This window comes from Eschrichtius robustus, chromosome 13, assembly GCF_028021215.1.
Source record: "Eschrichtius robustus isolate mEscRob2 chromosome 13, mEscRob2.pri, whole genome shotgun sequence".
Taxonomy (NCBI): domain Eukaryota; kingdom Metazoa; phylum Chordata; class Mammalia; order Artiodactyla; family Eschrichtiidae; genus Eschrichtius; species Eschrichtius robustus.
The window spans coordinates 23,723,760-23,741,839 of record NC_090836.1 but is presented as its reverse complement, the minus strand read 5'-3'; the positions used below and the strand labels follow the sequence as shown (position 1 = coordinate 23,741,839).

Here is an 18,080-nt window from a genome sequence, read left to right as displayed (position 1 = left end):
ATCTGTGATTCCCTCAAGGTCACACAGGGAGGGGTATGGCACAGTATTTACCATGGGCTTTGGTGTTTTATAGAACTGAGTTTAAATCCTACCTTCATCACTTACCACTGTGATAGGCTTGCATTTCTATAAGAACTGACTCCCCAGAACTGTCCTGAGGATTAAAAGAAGTAAGGAATAGCTACATACTTAGAGTACCTGGCTCACAGTAAACACTAAATAACCATCTACTACTAATATCACAACTTATTAAGAAGAAGAATAAAGAAGAGTAGGATTCAAACCCTTGCTGGCACACCTCCAAAATCTATGTTCCCATGGCAAGGGCACCACTACCACCATCAAGCAGTGAAGCGAAACTTTAAAGGTAAATATAAACACAAGAAGTGTCCAAATGTTTTGCCATCATTATTCCCACTCACAAAATCACATGACTGATATTTATCAAATGTAGATTAAAAAAATACAGAAACAAAAGGTCTTTATTTATCACTGATAGAAAGGTAGTATTTTTCATGATGCTTATTACTTCTTGTCTTCTTGATAAATGTTATCACTGATTAGATTTAATTTTCTCAGTTAATAGCCTGTTCTTAAAAATAACTGAATTATCTCCAGTTTTCCAGCAGTCTCCTTTGGGTGAAGGCTTTTTATGTCTAACCAAATGTAGAAAACACAGAAACACACACAGAGAGAATTTACCTCTTATAAAGACCTGTCTCAAGAAAAAGAAAGCTAATTTTCTGAAGTCCTATGTTACATGTATCAATAAAAAAGATCTTCAGAATTTCTGTTTTTCAAGCAGGAAAAATAAAGAGTAATTGTTATCACTATATTTACCTTTTGAGGGAAATCTTTTCTAGTCATTAATACATAAGTTTTCACAGATGGCTGCCATCCAAATGGGGCTTATCAGTGAAGAAAGAACAGAGCTAAATGGAAGAGCTGTTGGTTTAAATGATATATTAAGAAGCAATCCCAATGGACGTCTCATAGGGACCCCTTGAATTCTGGCTCCTGGTTCGGTTTGGCTAATGGGAGGCACCAGCAAGAGACCTAGAGAATGATGGAGAGTGAGGTCAGGGTTCTCCTTCCCAACTCTCTCCCTGATGGAGGGCATGTCCCACAGTTCCTGTCAGGTGGCCCATCCATACAGCTCTCTCTCTGGTTCTGCAGCACCTCCCTCCCCTGCCTTCAGATATGCGGTGTGATGGCACCCCACTCTCAGCACCCCAGAGAACTGCACCCTCACTTGTTTCTGTTACTGAACCTTTGTAAAATGTCTCCTTAATAAAATATCCTGAAAATGAAGAAAAACAAAAAAGCAATTCCAAAATCATCTTCTAGTAATGATAAAAAGGTAATAACATTTTATATAATGCTTGTCACTTCAGAATATTTTTCATATAAGAGGTATAAATATAAAATCCTTGAGGGAAAAAAACCTCCAAATTTCTTTCTTTTAATTTTACATTATGATTTCCACTTTCAAATAGGATGTAACAGGTCACAGGATGCCGCTGCTTTGGCTACAACTGGAAAAAAGCCAGGTAATCAATACACCAGAGAGTTTTATAGATAGATAGATAGATAGATAGATAGATAGATAGATAGATAGATAGTTGTGTTGGGTCTTCGTTGCTGTGCACGGGCTTTCTCTAGTTGTGGCAAGTGGGAGCTACTCTTCGTTGCAGTGCGCAGGCTTCTCATTGCGGTGGCTTCTCTTGTTGTGGAGCATGGGCTCTAGGTACCCAGGCTTCAGTAGTTGTGGCACGCAGGCTCAGCAGATGTGACACACGGGCTTAGCTGCTCCACGGCACGTGGGAGCTTCCCGGACCAGGGCTCGAACCCGTGTCCCCTGCATTGGCAGGTAGATTCTTAACCACTGCACCACCAGGGAAGTCCCACCAGAGAGTTTTAGAATCAATTAGGACTAGATGAATGTGAACTCCAGGCTGCAAGCATATGGGGAGCATCCTTCTGAAAATCCCTAGCCATTTTCTTCCCTGAGGCCATTTTCCAATTCTGTATCATCAGACTGGCCCTCGGCCCACGCAGAAGGACTCTACTCGGGAAAAGAGAAATGAGCAAGGTTTGAGCTGTTACCCAGGGCTTGTATGACAGATTGGAATTGAAGAGCCCCAAACATGACTGGTTTTAGTTCTAGGGCTACTTATGGGAAGCTGAGGAGGCTGAATCAAGCTTCTGAAGAGCAAATCTCCTATAATCTCATAGTGTTTAGGAGACAAAGTCCTACTAGAGGGAGGAAGTCCTGTTTCACACAACCAATCTCCCTCTCAAGACATCTTCCAGATTCTGCTGCAAGGGCTAGAAGTTAAGCTCAAAACTTCTGAAGAGCACAAGTGACTCTTAAGCAGACTTTGAGATGTGGAAGCGGACTCACCAAGTTCCCAATCAAAATGCCTGAGAAGAGAAAAAGGTGAACTAAATCTTAAAGAACTGTAACCCAGCCCTGCTCCAACTCAATTCTGATTGGATTAAAAAGATAAGCCCCTGACCCTCTGTGCCCAAGAGAAAAAAGAGGAAATTCTTTCTGATGGATGACATCAATTGGAGCTTCTATGGGTCTTTTACATACAATGTCTGGCATGCAATAAACAATTACCAGACACTTGAGACATTTGAAGAAAAGAAAATCAATCAATACTTGTGATATTTGCTGTGTGCCCTTCTAAATTCGTTTTTTTTTTAAAGCACAGCTATGATTACATTTCATTTATAATTTCGTACCCTGACTTGTAATTCACTGCCAAATTTTTATAGCTTCTGAAATTATACCCAGGACTGAAGTGGGCAGTTGTTTAAGAGTTTCTTTTTTTGAAGTGTAGTTGACATGTATTAATTTTAAAGCATAAACAATAACATATTCAAATTACTGGGGGGGGGCAATTAAAAATACCAATGTAAGCTCAAATTGATCACCATTCAGGCAGTTTGATTAGTTTGTAGACTTCAATTTTAATAACTTAATTATTAAACATTTACAATTTCACTATTTAACTTATGTATGTATACAACAAATATACATATATACAGTCTCCTTTCTTCCCTGCCTACCATGAGAGAACCTGCTCTGACTACAGCCCTAGAGGAAGGAACCTTCCATTCCACATGATCCTGTTCTCTTTTCTACACAGCTGGCTCAATTATTTACTCACTCATTCGTTCACTCAGTACATATTTATTACACAACTACTGTCCCAGGCACTGTCTTGCCCTGGAACTGCCAATCCAGTAGGAAACCTAGAGTTGAGGAGGAACCGGGCAGATGAAGACTGTGATCTCAGTAGAGGAAAGAGCATCCATAAAGGCTGGAGGCAGGAACGAGCTTAGGACATTCAGGCCTGAATGAAGGCCAAGGTGAGGAAAGTGGCACGGGATGAGTAAGCACCTTACGTATATTAATTCATTTAACTTTCATAACAACCCTATGAGGCAGTACTATCACTATCTGTTTTACAAATCAGGAAATTGAAGCCCAGAGCAATTAAATAATCTGCCCCAAATCATACTGCTTCTTAGTGGTAGAACGTGTTCCAAGGAACATAGAAACACGGAAAAAAGAACAAAAGAATAACTTAATTTGACCCTATCTCTTTTTTCTCCTTGTAAAGCATGAATTCAATACAAAGAAAAGCACAATAGCTACTTCATGAAACGGTCAGTGAACTCCAATCTAATAGAAAGCAAAGAAGTATCTGTTCCACTAAATACACAAATGTGTCACCTTCTACCATCTTATTTATAACTCCCTTTGCCTAGACCATGAATCACAGTAATATTCCACTTCTCATGATTACAAGTACGGCATTGTGCTAGATGAGGAAAAACAGTTTTACCAATTAAAAAAATTCAAGTTACTTGAAAATCATAAAAAATAGAAGAAGTAAATATCCACAATGGATTAAAAAGCTACTGCCAATACTTTTAGTTATCAAAGCTAAATTTTTAACTGAGTATGTCAAGGAATTCAATTCAAATCAGATCAGTTTTTTAAAAATTTACTGAATGCTGATATGCCAGACATTGTACTAGATGCTGGGAATATAAAGATGAATGAAATACACAGTCCTGTCCTCAGTGACCTCACAGTCTAATGGAGCTGGGCAGACATGTATACAGGCAATTACCATAAAAGCAATAAAAGGAATGCTAACTGACAGAGGGAGAAGGGAAAAAGGATGGGAAGAAACATCTGAGACAGGTTACATCTGAGGTGTATTAAAGGATTCCTATGAATTTGCAAGTCTGATCAATTTGAAAAGGGATTATAAGCAAAGAAAACAGCATATGCAAAGTTATGAAAGAACACATTATGTTCATTATGGTACAGGATACATAACCTACAATTCCTGAGTAGCTGGTAATGAAGTGGTAAATTTCTGTGAATAGACATACTAAGTAGTTTAGATTTTATGCTAGGTAATGGGGAACCACTGAAGGATTTTATAAAGGGATATGATACAGCAGACTTGCTTTTTAGAATAATTACTTTAACAGCAATCTGGAAGATGGATGAGACAGGAAAATCAAGGCTATTATAGTTATTCAGGTAAAAAATGATAAAGACCCATATCAGGATAGTAGCACTAGGGATAAAGAGGAGAAAATAGTTTTAACAGGTATTTAAAAGCTAAAACTGAAAAGACCTGGTGACTTATTAGATATCAGGGGAGAGGGGGAGGGAAGAAAACAGTATAACTTTCAAGGTTCATGACTTCAGCCACTGGGTGGAAATTTTTCTTAATGGCCTTTAAGTATATGATAGGCTCCTGAGCATCAGATATAAAATGAAGTCTTACCTGAAGGCAAATATATATAAGAAGTGTTACTTTACTGTATCATCAACCCGCTCAAGAACAGCTGCCTACTGCCTACCACGTCAAGTCAAAAAAAATCTGTTAGTGTATAGGAATGCAAGAGATTTCTGTGCGTTAATTTTGTACCCTGCTACTTTACCAAATTCATTGATTAGCTCTAGTAGTTTTCTGGTGGCATTCCTATACACTAACAATGAAAAATCAGAAGGAGAAATCAAGGAAACACTCCCATTTACCACTGCAACAAAAAGAATAAAATACCTAGGAATAAACCTACCTAAGGAGGCAAAAGACCTGTATGCAGAAAACTGTAAGACACTGATAAAAGAAATCAAAGATGATACAAACAGATGGAAAGATATACCGTGTTCTTGGAATGGAAGAATCAACATTGTGAAAATGACTATACTATCCAAAGCAATCTACAGATTCAATGCAATCCCCATCAAATTACCAATGGCATTTTTCACAGAACTAGAACAAAAAATTTTACAGGTTGTATGGAGACACCAAAGACCCCGAATAGCCAAAACAATTTTGAGACAGAAAAAAGGAGCTGGAGGAATCAGGCTCCCTGACTTCAGGCTATATTACAAAGCTACAGTAATCAAGACAGTATGGTACTGGCACAAAAACAGAAATATAGATCAATGGAACAGGATAGAGAGCCCAGAGGTAAACCCAAACACATATGGTCACCTCATCTTTTACAAAAGAGGCAAGAATATACAATGGAGAGAAGACAGCCTCTTCAATAAGTGGAGCTTGGAAAACTGGACAGCTACGTGTAAAATGATGAAATTAGCACACTCCCTAACACCATACACAAAAATAAACTCAAAATGGATTAAAGACCTAAATGTAAGGCCAGACACTACAAAACTCTTAGAGGAAACAGACAGAACACTCTTTGACATAAATCACAGCAAGATCCTTTTTGATCCACCTCCTAGAGCAATGGAAATAAAATCAAAAATAAACAAATGGGGCCTAATGAAACTTAAAAGCTTTTGCACAGCAAAGGAAACCATAAACAAGACGAAAAGACAACCCTCAGAATGGGAGAAAATATTTGCAAATGAAGCAACTGACAAAGGATTAATCTCCAAAATGTACAAGCAGCTCATGCAGCTCAATATGAAAAAAACAAACAACCCAATCCAAAAATGGGTGGAAGACCTAAATAGACATTTCTCCAAAGAAGACATACAGATTGCCAACAAACACATGAAAAGATGCTCAACATCACTAATCATTAGAGAAATGCAAATCAAAACCACAATGAGGTATCACCTCACACTGGTCAGAATGGCCATCATCAAAAAATCTACAAACATGGACTTCCCTGGTGGCGCAGTGGTTAAGAATCTGCCTGCCGAGGCAGGGGACATGGGTTCAAGCCCTGGTCTGGGAAGATCCCACATGCCACAGAGCAACGAAGCCCGTGTGCCACAACTCCAGAGCCTGCGAGCCACAACTGCTGAGCCCACGTGCCACAACTATTGAAGCCCACATGCCTAGATCCTGTGCTCCATGACAAGAGAAGCCACTGCAATGAAGAGTAGCCCCCGCTCGCTGCAACTAGAGACAGCCTGCACGCAGCAATGAAGACCCAACACAGCCAAAAAAAAGAAAAAAGAAAAAAATCTACAAACAATAAATGCTGGAGAGGGTGTGGAGAAAAGGGAACCCTTTTGCACTGTTGGTGGGAATGTAAATTGATACAGCCACTATGGAGAACAGTATGGAGGTTCCTTAAAAAACTAAAAATAGAACTACCATGTGACCCAGCAATCCCACTGCTGGGCATATACCCTGAGAAAACCATAATTCAAAAAGATACATGTACCACAATGTTCACTGCAGCACTATTTACATTTGCCAGGACATGGAAGCAATCTAAATGTCCGTCAACAGATGAATGGATAAAGAAGATGTGGCACATATATACAATGAAATATTACTCAGCCATAAAAAGGAATGAAATTGAGTTATTTGTAATGAGGTGGATGGACCCAGAGCCTGTCATACAGAGTGAAGTAAGTCAGAAAGAGAAAAACAAATACTGTATGCTAATGCACATGTATGGAATCTAAAAAAAATGGTACTGATGAACCTAGTGGCAGGGCAGAGATAAAGACACAGATGTAGAGAATGGACTTGAGGACACAGTGGGGGAAGGGGAAGCTGGGACAAAGTAAGAGAGTAGCACTGACATATATACACTACCAAATGTAAAATGGATGGCTAGTGGGAAGCAGCCGCATAGCACAGGGAGATTAGCGCGGTGCTTTGTGACCACCTAGAGGGGCGGGATAGGGAGGATGGGAGGGAGGCTCAAGAGGGAGGAGATATGGGGATATATGTATACTTATAGCTGATTCACTTTGTTGTACAACAGAAACTAACACAACATTGTAAAGCAATTGTACTCCAACAGAGATACTAAAAATAAAAAAGAATAAGTTAAAAAAAAAACCTATGCATGTATGATACACAAATCCTTCCTTTTTCTTGCCCTTTTCATTCTAATTCCCATACCACACCCTCAGTGCTGACGCTAGGTACATGTACAAAAACTGTCTTAAAAGAGATATACCAACCTTCTAATCAGTTTCTTTATTAACAATACTCAAAGACTAGGGAAATTATTCACAATCAAGAGCTCAGCAACAGAGCCTTTAGACTAAAATATGTCTGGGTCTCACCTCTAGAGATTTTGATTCTGCAGGGAATCAAATTTCTAAGCATCTGTAGCTAAGAAAAGCTTCACAGGTGAGTCTCATGCAAGCCCCAGCTGAAAACCGGTTATGGAGACAGATAAATTTTCAGTTAATAGTTAAGTCTGAGAACTAGCAGCTAAAGTTCGGGTTTGATTTCATCTCTTTTATTTCCTAATATTTTATCATGGAAGTCAAAGTTGAATAAAACTAAGTAATATGATACCATGGAAAGCATATGAAACTGTGAAGCTGCAGTTCAGGTCTGAGTTCCTTAGGTTCACAGACTCTGTGGCCTTGTGCAAAATGCTTGATCTCTCCTCTAAGTCTTAATTTCTCAGTGAAAATAATGAAGAGGTTGTAACAGGTAAATTTTTTGATTCCTGATCTTTAAAGTTAGCACTAATTTAAAATGGGTGGCCATGCTAAATGCTTCTGTTGTTAAAAAAAAGACACAGTATTTTAAAGCACTTTAAAAAAATGGAACAACTCCTCCTTCACCCCCACCCCCTTTTTGGTTTCCTTTTTGTATTCATCCAAGGTGATCATTTGAAACAGCACAGAGGTGAAAAAAGAGTCAGAGACAGAGACACAGTTGACTCTCCAAGCAACACCACAGATCCACTTTTAAAACAAAGACCGGATGTTCTATTTGTCTGGAATCAAGTGAAAGGTAACATGCAAACACTCTTTACTGGTACTGGTCTATCATGAATGCTCAGACTCTTCATGGTAGCTCAATTAATATGTTTAACTAGTTGTTTTTCTTTAATGAAGACTGTAATATTAGTTTATGCATAATTAGTTAATATGTAAGTTTATGCATAAGTACCTTTCACCTTAAAGAGATGTATCTTGCTAGGAGTAGCCAATATTATCCTACAGATTCCATTAACATATTAACATTGTCAAATATAAATTAGCATCATGAATTAAACTCATAGAAGCAAATGTCTGTAGAGAACTTCCAAAATGATATAGCATTAGAACACTTTTCCTTTAAATATTTGAAAAAACACATAATCAAATGAAAAACAAACCTGATCTACATATAGCCCAAATCATACATCCATGAAAATTAAGTATCTCAAACTGTTGCAAAGATATTTCTTAAAATTTGGGCATAATTATTGATTACTGATTATTAATAATTTTATTAATAGATCATTAAAAAGCTATACCAGTAAGCTAATTATTGCTAACATCTAACAAGTATGCTACATTTTATATTACTGGAAAGGGAGTTTATTTGTTACTCTGTCACTTTACTTTTTAAGTTGAAAACCTACTTCAAAAGTCTATTTTTGGATCTCCAAAAGAATAGACAATGTTTCAACAGCTGTTATTAAACACTTAGTTTAATATTATTAAATGTTATTAAACATGTAGTTACCTAGCACTGACCCAGATATTCTGAAGAACAAAATACAGTAAGATCAGATGCATGTTAATGAGAGTCTTACCAGATTAGTTAAAAGGACAAAACATACAGGGAAAACAACCCATGGAACATGGACTAAGGCAACTTTTGTAGTCAAGAAAATAAGATAGTATAATTTGCTATCTAGGCAAAGTAGGAGTCAAAGAATAAGAGGCTCAAATATATCTGATAAAGGACTAATATCCAAAATATATAAAGAACTCATACAACCCAATAGCAAAAAAAAAAAAAAAAGAAAGAAAGAAAAGAAACAACCTGATTAAAAAATGGGCAGAGGATCTGAATAGACATTTTTCCAAGAAAGACATACAGATGGCCAAAAGGCACCTGAAAAGGTGCTTAACATCACTAATCATCAGGCAAATGCAAATCAAAACCACAATGATACCACCTCTCACCTATTAGAATGGCTATTACCAAAAAGACAAGAAATAACAAGTGTTGGTGAGGATGTGGAAAGAGAACCTTTGTGCACCGTTGGTGGGAATGTAAAGTGGTGCAGCCACTATGGAAAACAGTACGGAGGTTCCTCAAAAAACTAAAAATAGAGTTATCATATGATCTAGCAATTCCACTTCTGGGTATTTATCTGAAGGAAATGAAAAGTCCAACTCAAAAAGATATCTACACCCCCATGTTCACATAAGCATTATTTATAATAGCCAAGACATGGAAACAACCTAAGTGTCCATGAATGGATGAATGGATAAAGAGTAAGTGGTGCATATATATGCAATGGAATATCATCCAGCCATAAAAAAAGAAGGAAATTCTGCCATTTGCGACAACAGGGATGAACCCTGAGGGCATTATGCTAAGTGAAATAAGTCAGACAGAGAAAGACAAACACTGTTATGATCTCACTTATGTGTGGAATCTAAAAGAACAAAAAAGAAACAAAAAATCCCTGAACTCACAGAAGCAGAGAACAACTGGTGGCTGCCAGAGGCTGGGGGTGGGAGGTGGGCAAAATGGGTGAAGGTGATCAAAAGGTACAAACTTCCAGTTATAAAATAAGTAAGTCACGGGGATATAATGTACAGCCTGGTGACTACAGTCAAGAATGCTGTATTGTATACCTGGAAGTTGCTAAGAGAGTAAATCTTAAAAGTTGTCATCACAGGAAAAAAATTTTTATTAACTTTGTGTGGTAATGGATGTTAAGCTGACATATTGTGGTGATCATTTTGTGTTTTATATATACACACACACACACACATACACACAAAATCATTATGTTGTATACCTGAAAATAAGATATTACATGTCAATAATATCTCAGTTAAAAAAAAGAGGTTCAAGTGGGTATCAAAGCCTTGAAGGATATATAAGAAATAAATAAGTAGAGAAAAATAAAAAATTAAATAGTAAATTATATAACCTTTATAACATTTTTAATAATATTTATTAGTAAACCAACTTGCTTCTACTAGTGTTCCTCAATAGAAGAGACAGTGTTTTCTCCTTAGGTATTAATCTCCATATCCAACACCACCAAGCAAATAAGAGGCAACCAGTAAACATTTGCTCATCAATCAATAAACAGTTCATTTTAATGAAAGCACACGTAATATTTGCCATGAGAATGGTTTACTCTTTCATAAACACTGGAACACTGAAAGAGATGCCTTTTCACACATCTAGTAAAATGCTACTACATCATTTCAATATTGCCCTCTGGATACAAATCTACATTCTGTATGTAAATAAGCTCTACAACCTGTTCACAGCCTGGCTCTGAATTATTTTTCAGTCTCATCTCCTACCTCTGCCCTGTTGGTCGTGTACCCTGGCCACACCAAACTTCTGCCTGCTCTCTAAACCCACCAGGCCTAGAGTCCTTCACCTACTGCACACTCCTACTCATCTTCCAAAACCAGTCACCACTTCCATGATGCTGCAAGGGAGAATTAATCCTTGTATGCGCCTCTCACAGCACTATGTTCCAACCTCCCTTACCTAGTGAAACAGACTATATTATAACCGGCAAATCCCTCTAGGAATAAAGGTGCCTAAAACAGAGGCTCATTCATTTTGATAATCCCACCGATACCTATCACTGTACCTTGTAAATAACAAAATCATTGATGAATGCTAAGAAGAGAAAATAAATGTCATTCAAGCATTCTCTGATATAACCTGGAAATCTATGTGTATGTGAGCATACACAAAAGATCACTATGAACTCATAAACCACTAGACTAAATGGCAATTATGGCTCTGCAAAAGGATTCATCATTTTTATCAGAAATACTTGCAATAAGGTCCCCTTTAAAAATAAACTCTGAGTATAAAATTATCCCTTTTATCCATTTTGTTACATGACTTTTCAGAACCACTTTAATACAAACCTAGATATATTTCTGACTGGCAACAAGACTATCATGAAGTCCAAATAAGACAGCCAAAAATTCAAATTTTAAAAAGCAACCATTAGTAATTAAATATCAAAATCACCCAAGAACCCTTTGAATCTGATTTCAGATCTCTACATTTTCTAAAGCAAGTGTTTATTTTCTTTCCCCCACCACTGTCTGTGTTTTTGGTTTTTTTTAGTTATTTCTGAGATACATATTTTAAAGTAATAACTAGGATTATGACTTACAACATTATACCAGAACATATAAGATTTTTAGAAATTTCATGTAATGTCTGAAACATTTATATTAACATATTTCCATACAAATAACCCAATGAAAGTTTAGTATTAGTTGTTTTGTTTGTTTTTTTATACTGCAGGTTCTTATTAGGCATCAATTTTATACACATTAGTGTATACATGTCAATCCCAATCGCCCAATTCAGCACACCACCATCCGCACCCCACCGCAGTTTTCCCCCCTTGGTGTCCATATGTCTGTTCTCTACATCTGTGTCTCAACTTCTGCCCTGCAAACCGGCTCATCTGTACCATTTTTCTAGGTTCCACATACATGCGTTAATATACGATATTTGTTTTTCTCTTTCTGACTTACTTCACTCTGTATGACAGTCTCTAGATCCATCCACGTCTCAACAAATGACTCAATTTCGTTCCTTTTTATGGCTGAGTAATATTCCATTGTATATATGTACCACAACTTCTTTATCCATTCGTCTGTTGATGGGCATTTAGGTTGCTTCCATGACCTGGCTATTGTAAATAGTGCCACAATGAACATAAGGGTGCATGTGTCTTTTTGAATTACGGTTTTCTCTGGGTATATGCCCAGTAGTGGGATTGCTGGGTCATATGGTAATTCTAGTTTTTTAAGGAACCTCCATATTGTTCTCCATAGTGGCTGTATCAATTTACATTCCCACCAACAGTGCAAGAGGGTTCCCTTTTCTCCACACCCTCTCCAGCATTTGTTTGTAGATTTTCTGATGATGCCCATTCTAACTGGTGTGAGGTGATATCTCATTGTAGTTTTGATTTGCATTTCTCTAATAATGAGTGATGTTGAGCATCTTTTCATGTGCTTCGTGGCCGTCTGTATGTCTTCTGTGGAGAAATGTCTATTTAGGTCTTCTGCCCATTTTTGGATTGGGGTGTTTGTTTCTTTAATATTGAGCTGAATGAGCTGTTTATATATTTTGGAGATTAATCCTTTGTTCATTGATTCGTTTGCAAATATTTTCTCCCATTCTGAGGGTTGCCTTTTCGTCTTGTTTATGGTTTCCTTTGCTGTGCAAAAGCTTTGAAGTTTCATTAGGTCCCATTTGTTTAGTTTTGTTTGTATTTCCATTACTCTAGGAGGTGGATCAAAAAAGATCTTGCTGTGATTTATGTCAAAGCGTGTTCTTCCTATGTTTTCCTCTAAGAGTTTTATAGTGTCCGGTCTTACATTTAGGTCTCTAATCCATCTTGAGTTTATTTTTGTGTATGGTGTTAGGGAGTATTCTAGTTTCATTCTTTTACATGTAGCTGTCCAGTTTTCCCAGCACCACTTACTGAAGAGACTGTCTTTTCTCCATTGTATATCTTTGCCTCCTTTGTCATAGATTAGTTGACCATAGGTGCGTGGGTTTATCTCTGGGCTTTCTATCCTGTTCCATTGATCTATGTTTCTGTTTTTGTGCCAGTACCATATTGTCTTGATTACTGTAGCTTTGTAGTATAGTCTGAAGTCAGGGAGTCTGATTCCTCCAGTTCCGTTTTTTTCCCTCAAGACTGCTTTGGCTATGCGGGGTCTTTTGTGTCTCCATACAAATTTTAAGATGATTTGTTCTAGCTCCATAAAAAATGCCATTGGTAATTTGATAGGGATTGCATTGAATCTGTAGATTGCTTTGGGTAGTATAGTCATTTTCACAATGTTGATTCTTCCAATCCAAGAACATGGTATATCTCTCCATCTGTTGGTATCATCTTTAATTTCTTTCATCAGTGTCTTATAGTTTTCTGCATATAGGTCTTTTGTCTCCCTAGGTAGGTTTATTCCTAGGTATTTTATTCTTTTTGTTGCAATGGTAAATGGGAGTGTTTCCATAATTTCTCTTTCAGATTTTTCATCATTAGTGTATAGGAATGCAAGAGATTTCTGTGCATTAATTTTGTATCCTGCTACTTTACCATATTCATTAATTAGCTCTAGCAGTTTTCTGGTGGCAGTTTTAGGATTCTCTATGTATAGTATCATGTCATCTGCAAATAGTGACAGTTTTACTTCTTCTTTTCCAATTTGTATTCCTTTTATTTCTTTTTCTTCTCTGATTGCCGTGGCTAGGACTTCCAAAACTATGTTGAATAATAGTGGTGAGAGTGGACATCCTTGTCTCGTTCCTGATCTTAGAGGAAATGCTTTCAGTTTTTCACCATTGAGAATGATGTTTGCTGTGGGTTTGTCATGTATGGCCTTTATTATGTTGAGGTAGGTTCCCTCTATGCCCACTTTCAGGAGGGTTTTTATCATAAACGGGTGTTGAATTTTGTCAAAAGCTTTTTCTGCATCTATTGAGATGATCATATGGTTTTTATTCTTCAATTTGTTAATATGGTGTATCACATTGATCGATTTGCGTATATTGAAGAATCCTTGCATCCCTGGGATAAATCCCACTTGATTGTGGGGTATGATCCTTTTAATGTGTTGTTGGATTCTGTTTGCTAGTATTTTGTTGAGGATTTTTGCATCTATATTCATCAGTGATATTGGTCTGTAATTTTCTTTTTTTGTAGTGTCTTTGTCTGGTTTTGGTATCAGGGTGATGGTGGCCTCATAGAATGAGTTTGGGAGTGTTCCTTCCTCTGTAGTTTTTTGGAAGAGTTTGAGAAGGATAGCTGTTAGCTCTTCTCTAAATGTTTGATAGAATTCACCTGTGAAGCCATCTGGTCCTGTACTTTTGTTTGTTGGAAGATTTTTCATCACAGTTTCAATTTCATTACTTGTGATTGGTCTGTTCATATTTTCTGTTTCTTCCTGGTTCAGTCTTGGAAGGTTATACCTTTCTAAGAATTTGTCCATTTCTTCCAGGTTGTCCATTTTATTGGCATAAAGTTGCTTGTAGTAGTCTCTTAGGATGCTTTGTATTTCTGCGGTGTCTGTTGTAACTTCTCCTTTTTCATTTCTGATTTACTGATTTGAGTCCTCTCCCTCTTTTTCTTGATGAGTCTGGCTAATGGCTTATCAATTTTGTTTATCTTCTCAAAGAACCAGCTTTTAGTTTTATTGATCTTTGCTATTGTTTTCTTTGTTTCTGTTTCATTTATTTCTGCTCTCATCTTTATGATTTCTTTCCTTCTGCTAACTTTGGGTTTTGTTTGTTCTTCTTTCTCTAGTTTCTTTAGGTGTAAGGTTATATTGTTTACTTGAGATTTTTCTTGTTTCTTTAGGTAGGCTTGTATACCTATAAACTTCCCTCTTAGAACTGCTTTTGCTGCATCCCATAGGTTTTGGGTCATCGTGTTTTCATTGTCATTTGTCTCTAGGTATTTTTTGATTTCCTCTTTGATTTCTTCAGTGATCTCTTGGTTATTTAGTAACGTATCGTTTAGCCTCCATGTGTTTGTGTTTTTTACGTTTTTTTCCCTGTAATTCATTTCTAATCTCATAGCGTTGTGGTCAGAAAAGATGCTTGATATGATTTCAATTTTCTTAAATTTACTGAGGCTTGATTTGTGACCCAAGATGTGATCTATCCTGGAGAATGTTCCGTGCGCACTTGAGAAGAACGTGTAATCTGCTGTTTTTGGATGGAATGTCCTATAAATATCAATTAAATCTATCTGGTCTGTTGTGTCATTTAAAGCTTCTGTTTCCTTATTTATTTTCATTTTGGATGATCTGTCCCTGTCTGTGATTCAGTCTATCTTTTGTGCAAGTCACTTTGTAAAATGCTTCATTCAATCATCTCTTAACCAAATCACTTGTGGAAGGTTTAAAGAACAACATGCAACAAAGTTAACATTTATTTTCAGTTGTGTCAGAATGTGAGTCAGATACACGTTGTAAAAATTCAAATACAACAGGGCACAGAGCTGACTTGATCTGTATAAAGTCTTTGTCAAGTTAAATGTGAGCTATACACAGAAATTGGAAATAAATGAATTTGAAATTCTAAGATAAATCTTTGTTTTAGTAGTTAACAACGTTAATAGCCACCATTTAATGAGCACCCACTATTCACCAGACATTTCACATAAGTTCTCCCTGATCTATCCAAAAGCCCTTAGAAGAAATCTGAGCCTGACATTAAATGGATGGCCAAGGTTACACAGGTAACAAGTAGTGGGATTCAAATCCAAATCTGAATGGTTCCAAAGATTAAAACCTAATTCACTTCTATGCTAACATTGTGTAATACTGAAATATTAAACCAAATTTCTACACGTCTCTTTGCTTCTTTGAACAGCTGAAGAATAAATGGTTTAATGTATATCTGTTTCTCATTACCTTCTTAGCACTGCAATAATCATTCTTTGAAGCATTACTAAGACTCTATGCCTGAAGTCTGTGCTTTGTGAAGTCTATGCCTTTTGAATACGAAAAACAATAAAGGACACCTCAATTAAAGTTAGAGTTGGGAATGGCCTGTAGAGGGAGCTCTCATGCATTCTCACACTCCATTATTTGCATGCACTGACCTTCACTTACATGCCCCACTGGAAGAAGCACACCCTGCACTCTCAAACAGAAAGTGCAACTACTTTACAATCCCAAAGGAAGAATTTCTCCTTGCTCAGCAACAGCCCAGGCAATGAGAAACATCTCTGCTCCGGAAATGAAGTCATCACCACCCTAAACTCCTACTTTCCTCCCTTGAACTTTCGTTTAGAACAGCCCCTCCCAACTCCCTCCTCTTCCCTATAAACGCAGGCTCCCTATTCTTTGTTCTCTGGACTTACCTACAGTGCACCATAAATTGCATGTCCCAAATAGCAATTCTTTGCTGTTCCCGAATAAACCCATTTTATTGTTTTAGAAGTCAACAACTTCTACTTTGATAATTCTATATAGTTAAACTGTTTTGAATAGCACACAACAGTAACTTTCTTATACTTAAGTCTAAACGCATACCTTTTCAGAGAAGTTTCAGTATTATGTTACATAAAACTACCAACTACTTTCTCTCAATGCTACTTACAGGTAACCTCCACAGAGCTTAGCTTTTAGGTATTAAATGCTCTGAAACTAGCCTTAAAAATAAAGGAATGAATTAAAAGGGGCTCTTTAAATATTTGATTAAATACCAGGTGGTAACATCAATTTCAAGTATGAATTCCATGCTGGTGAAGGAAAAAAGAGTTTCAATTCAATAAAAATTCTGTTCCACCAGCTCTGCAAAATTTCACAACTCATCTGCATTCTCTTAAAGCTTCTTCACTGATGGTACTTGTTTAGAAAGGATCAAGAGCCAAGTTTAATATAGGAATTATTTAATTATGTTTAGGACAGTTGTATGTGGCTACTTACTCTGGCATCAAAGTAATTAGCATTAAGATCAAAAGCTTCTTGCATGAATCCAGAATACAAACTTGTTTGGATTTTATGTCAGGGAACCACAGAAAGAATCCAGTAAGTCAACTTTCACTGAATTTATTTATGCCTGTCATTTCCTTTGGGGCAAATTCATTTTACAGGCTGCTGGCAAAATAAGAGACTCAAAACTGGTTGGCTTTTATTGTTTGGTATTAACTCTTTAAGCAGCAGCCAGAGAGCTGAAGCTAATTCAGCCATGTTGCTGGTTCAAAAGGGAACTTAATGACCTCAAGCCAAAGGCATTTATAAAATCAGTTGACAGGAAAGAGATTAACTGCTATTATGATGTTGCTCCTAAAGCTAGGAACTAGAAAATCGGGATGAATTATGATAATTAGAATACCTCAAAAGCAGAGAAGAGCTACCAGCTACTTTCTGTTCTTTACTAACCTCGCAACAAAGTTTTATTTTTTAAAAAATTTTCCACTCATCCCCTTGTGCTACAACTGTTTTATTATTAACATCAATGAAATCTGTAAGACCAGCTGTACGTGTTCACAGAATGTCTTAGGGATGAAAGGAGATTCCAAAGATCATCTAATGCAACTAACTAACATCCAAAGAGTACGTTCCTTTTGTCATATCCCCACTAAGTAGCCAATGGATGGACCATCTTCTACCTATTAAAGCAGCCCACTCCATCTTTAGGTGAATCTTGTAGAGAGATTTTATTCAGTAAATAAATCTGTCTCACTATTGCTTCTATTTTGTTGTACCCTTAAAAGTCATGAAAAACAAATCTAACTCTTCTTTCATATGAAGTCCTTTGAGCATCTAAAGAGAGTGACTCTTTCTCCAGCTACCCCCATTCCTTCCAATGTTCCCAACATGAAATGCTATTAAATCCCATGTCTATGTTGAGCAAGCTTCAAAAATTTTAATTTGTGTGCATATCTAAAATTATTTTAATTTTTAAAAATATTATATAAAACTGTGAGTTACCAAAACATATTAGTTTTCAACTTTCAATGAGTTGATGCTCATTCACAGCAAAATCTTCCTCATAAATGTGTATACTTATACTAAAACTCAATAAATTCAGTCAGACACAAGACTATTTTTATACTATTTAAATAATTAATTGCCCTTAATTGTCTCTAATGTATACCAGTGAAAT

General features: G+C 36.8%; 1 protein-coding gene across 2 annotated transcripts in view; it reads right to left on the bottom strand.

Annotated features, from left to right (window-relative positions):
* The window catches only part of MRPS35 (mitochondrial ribosomal protein S35), a 48,200-nt gene that overhangs the window by 3,094 nt on the left and 27,026 nt on the right, over positions 1–18,080 (bottom strand). The window lies entirely within an intron of this gene.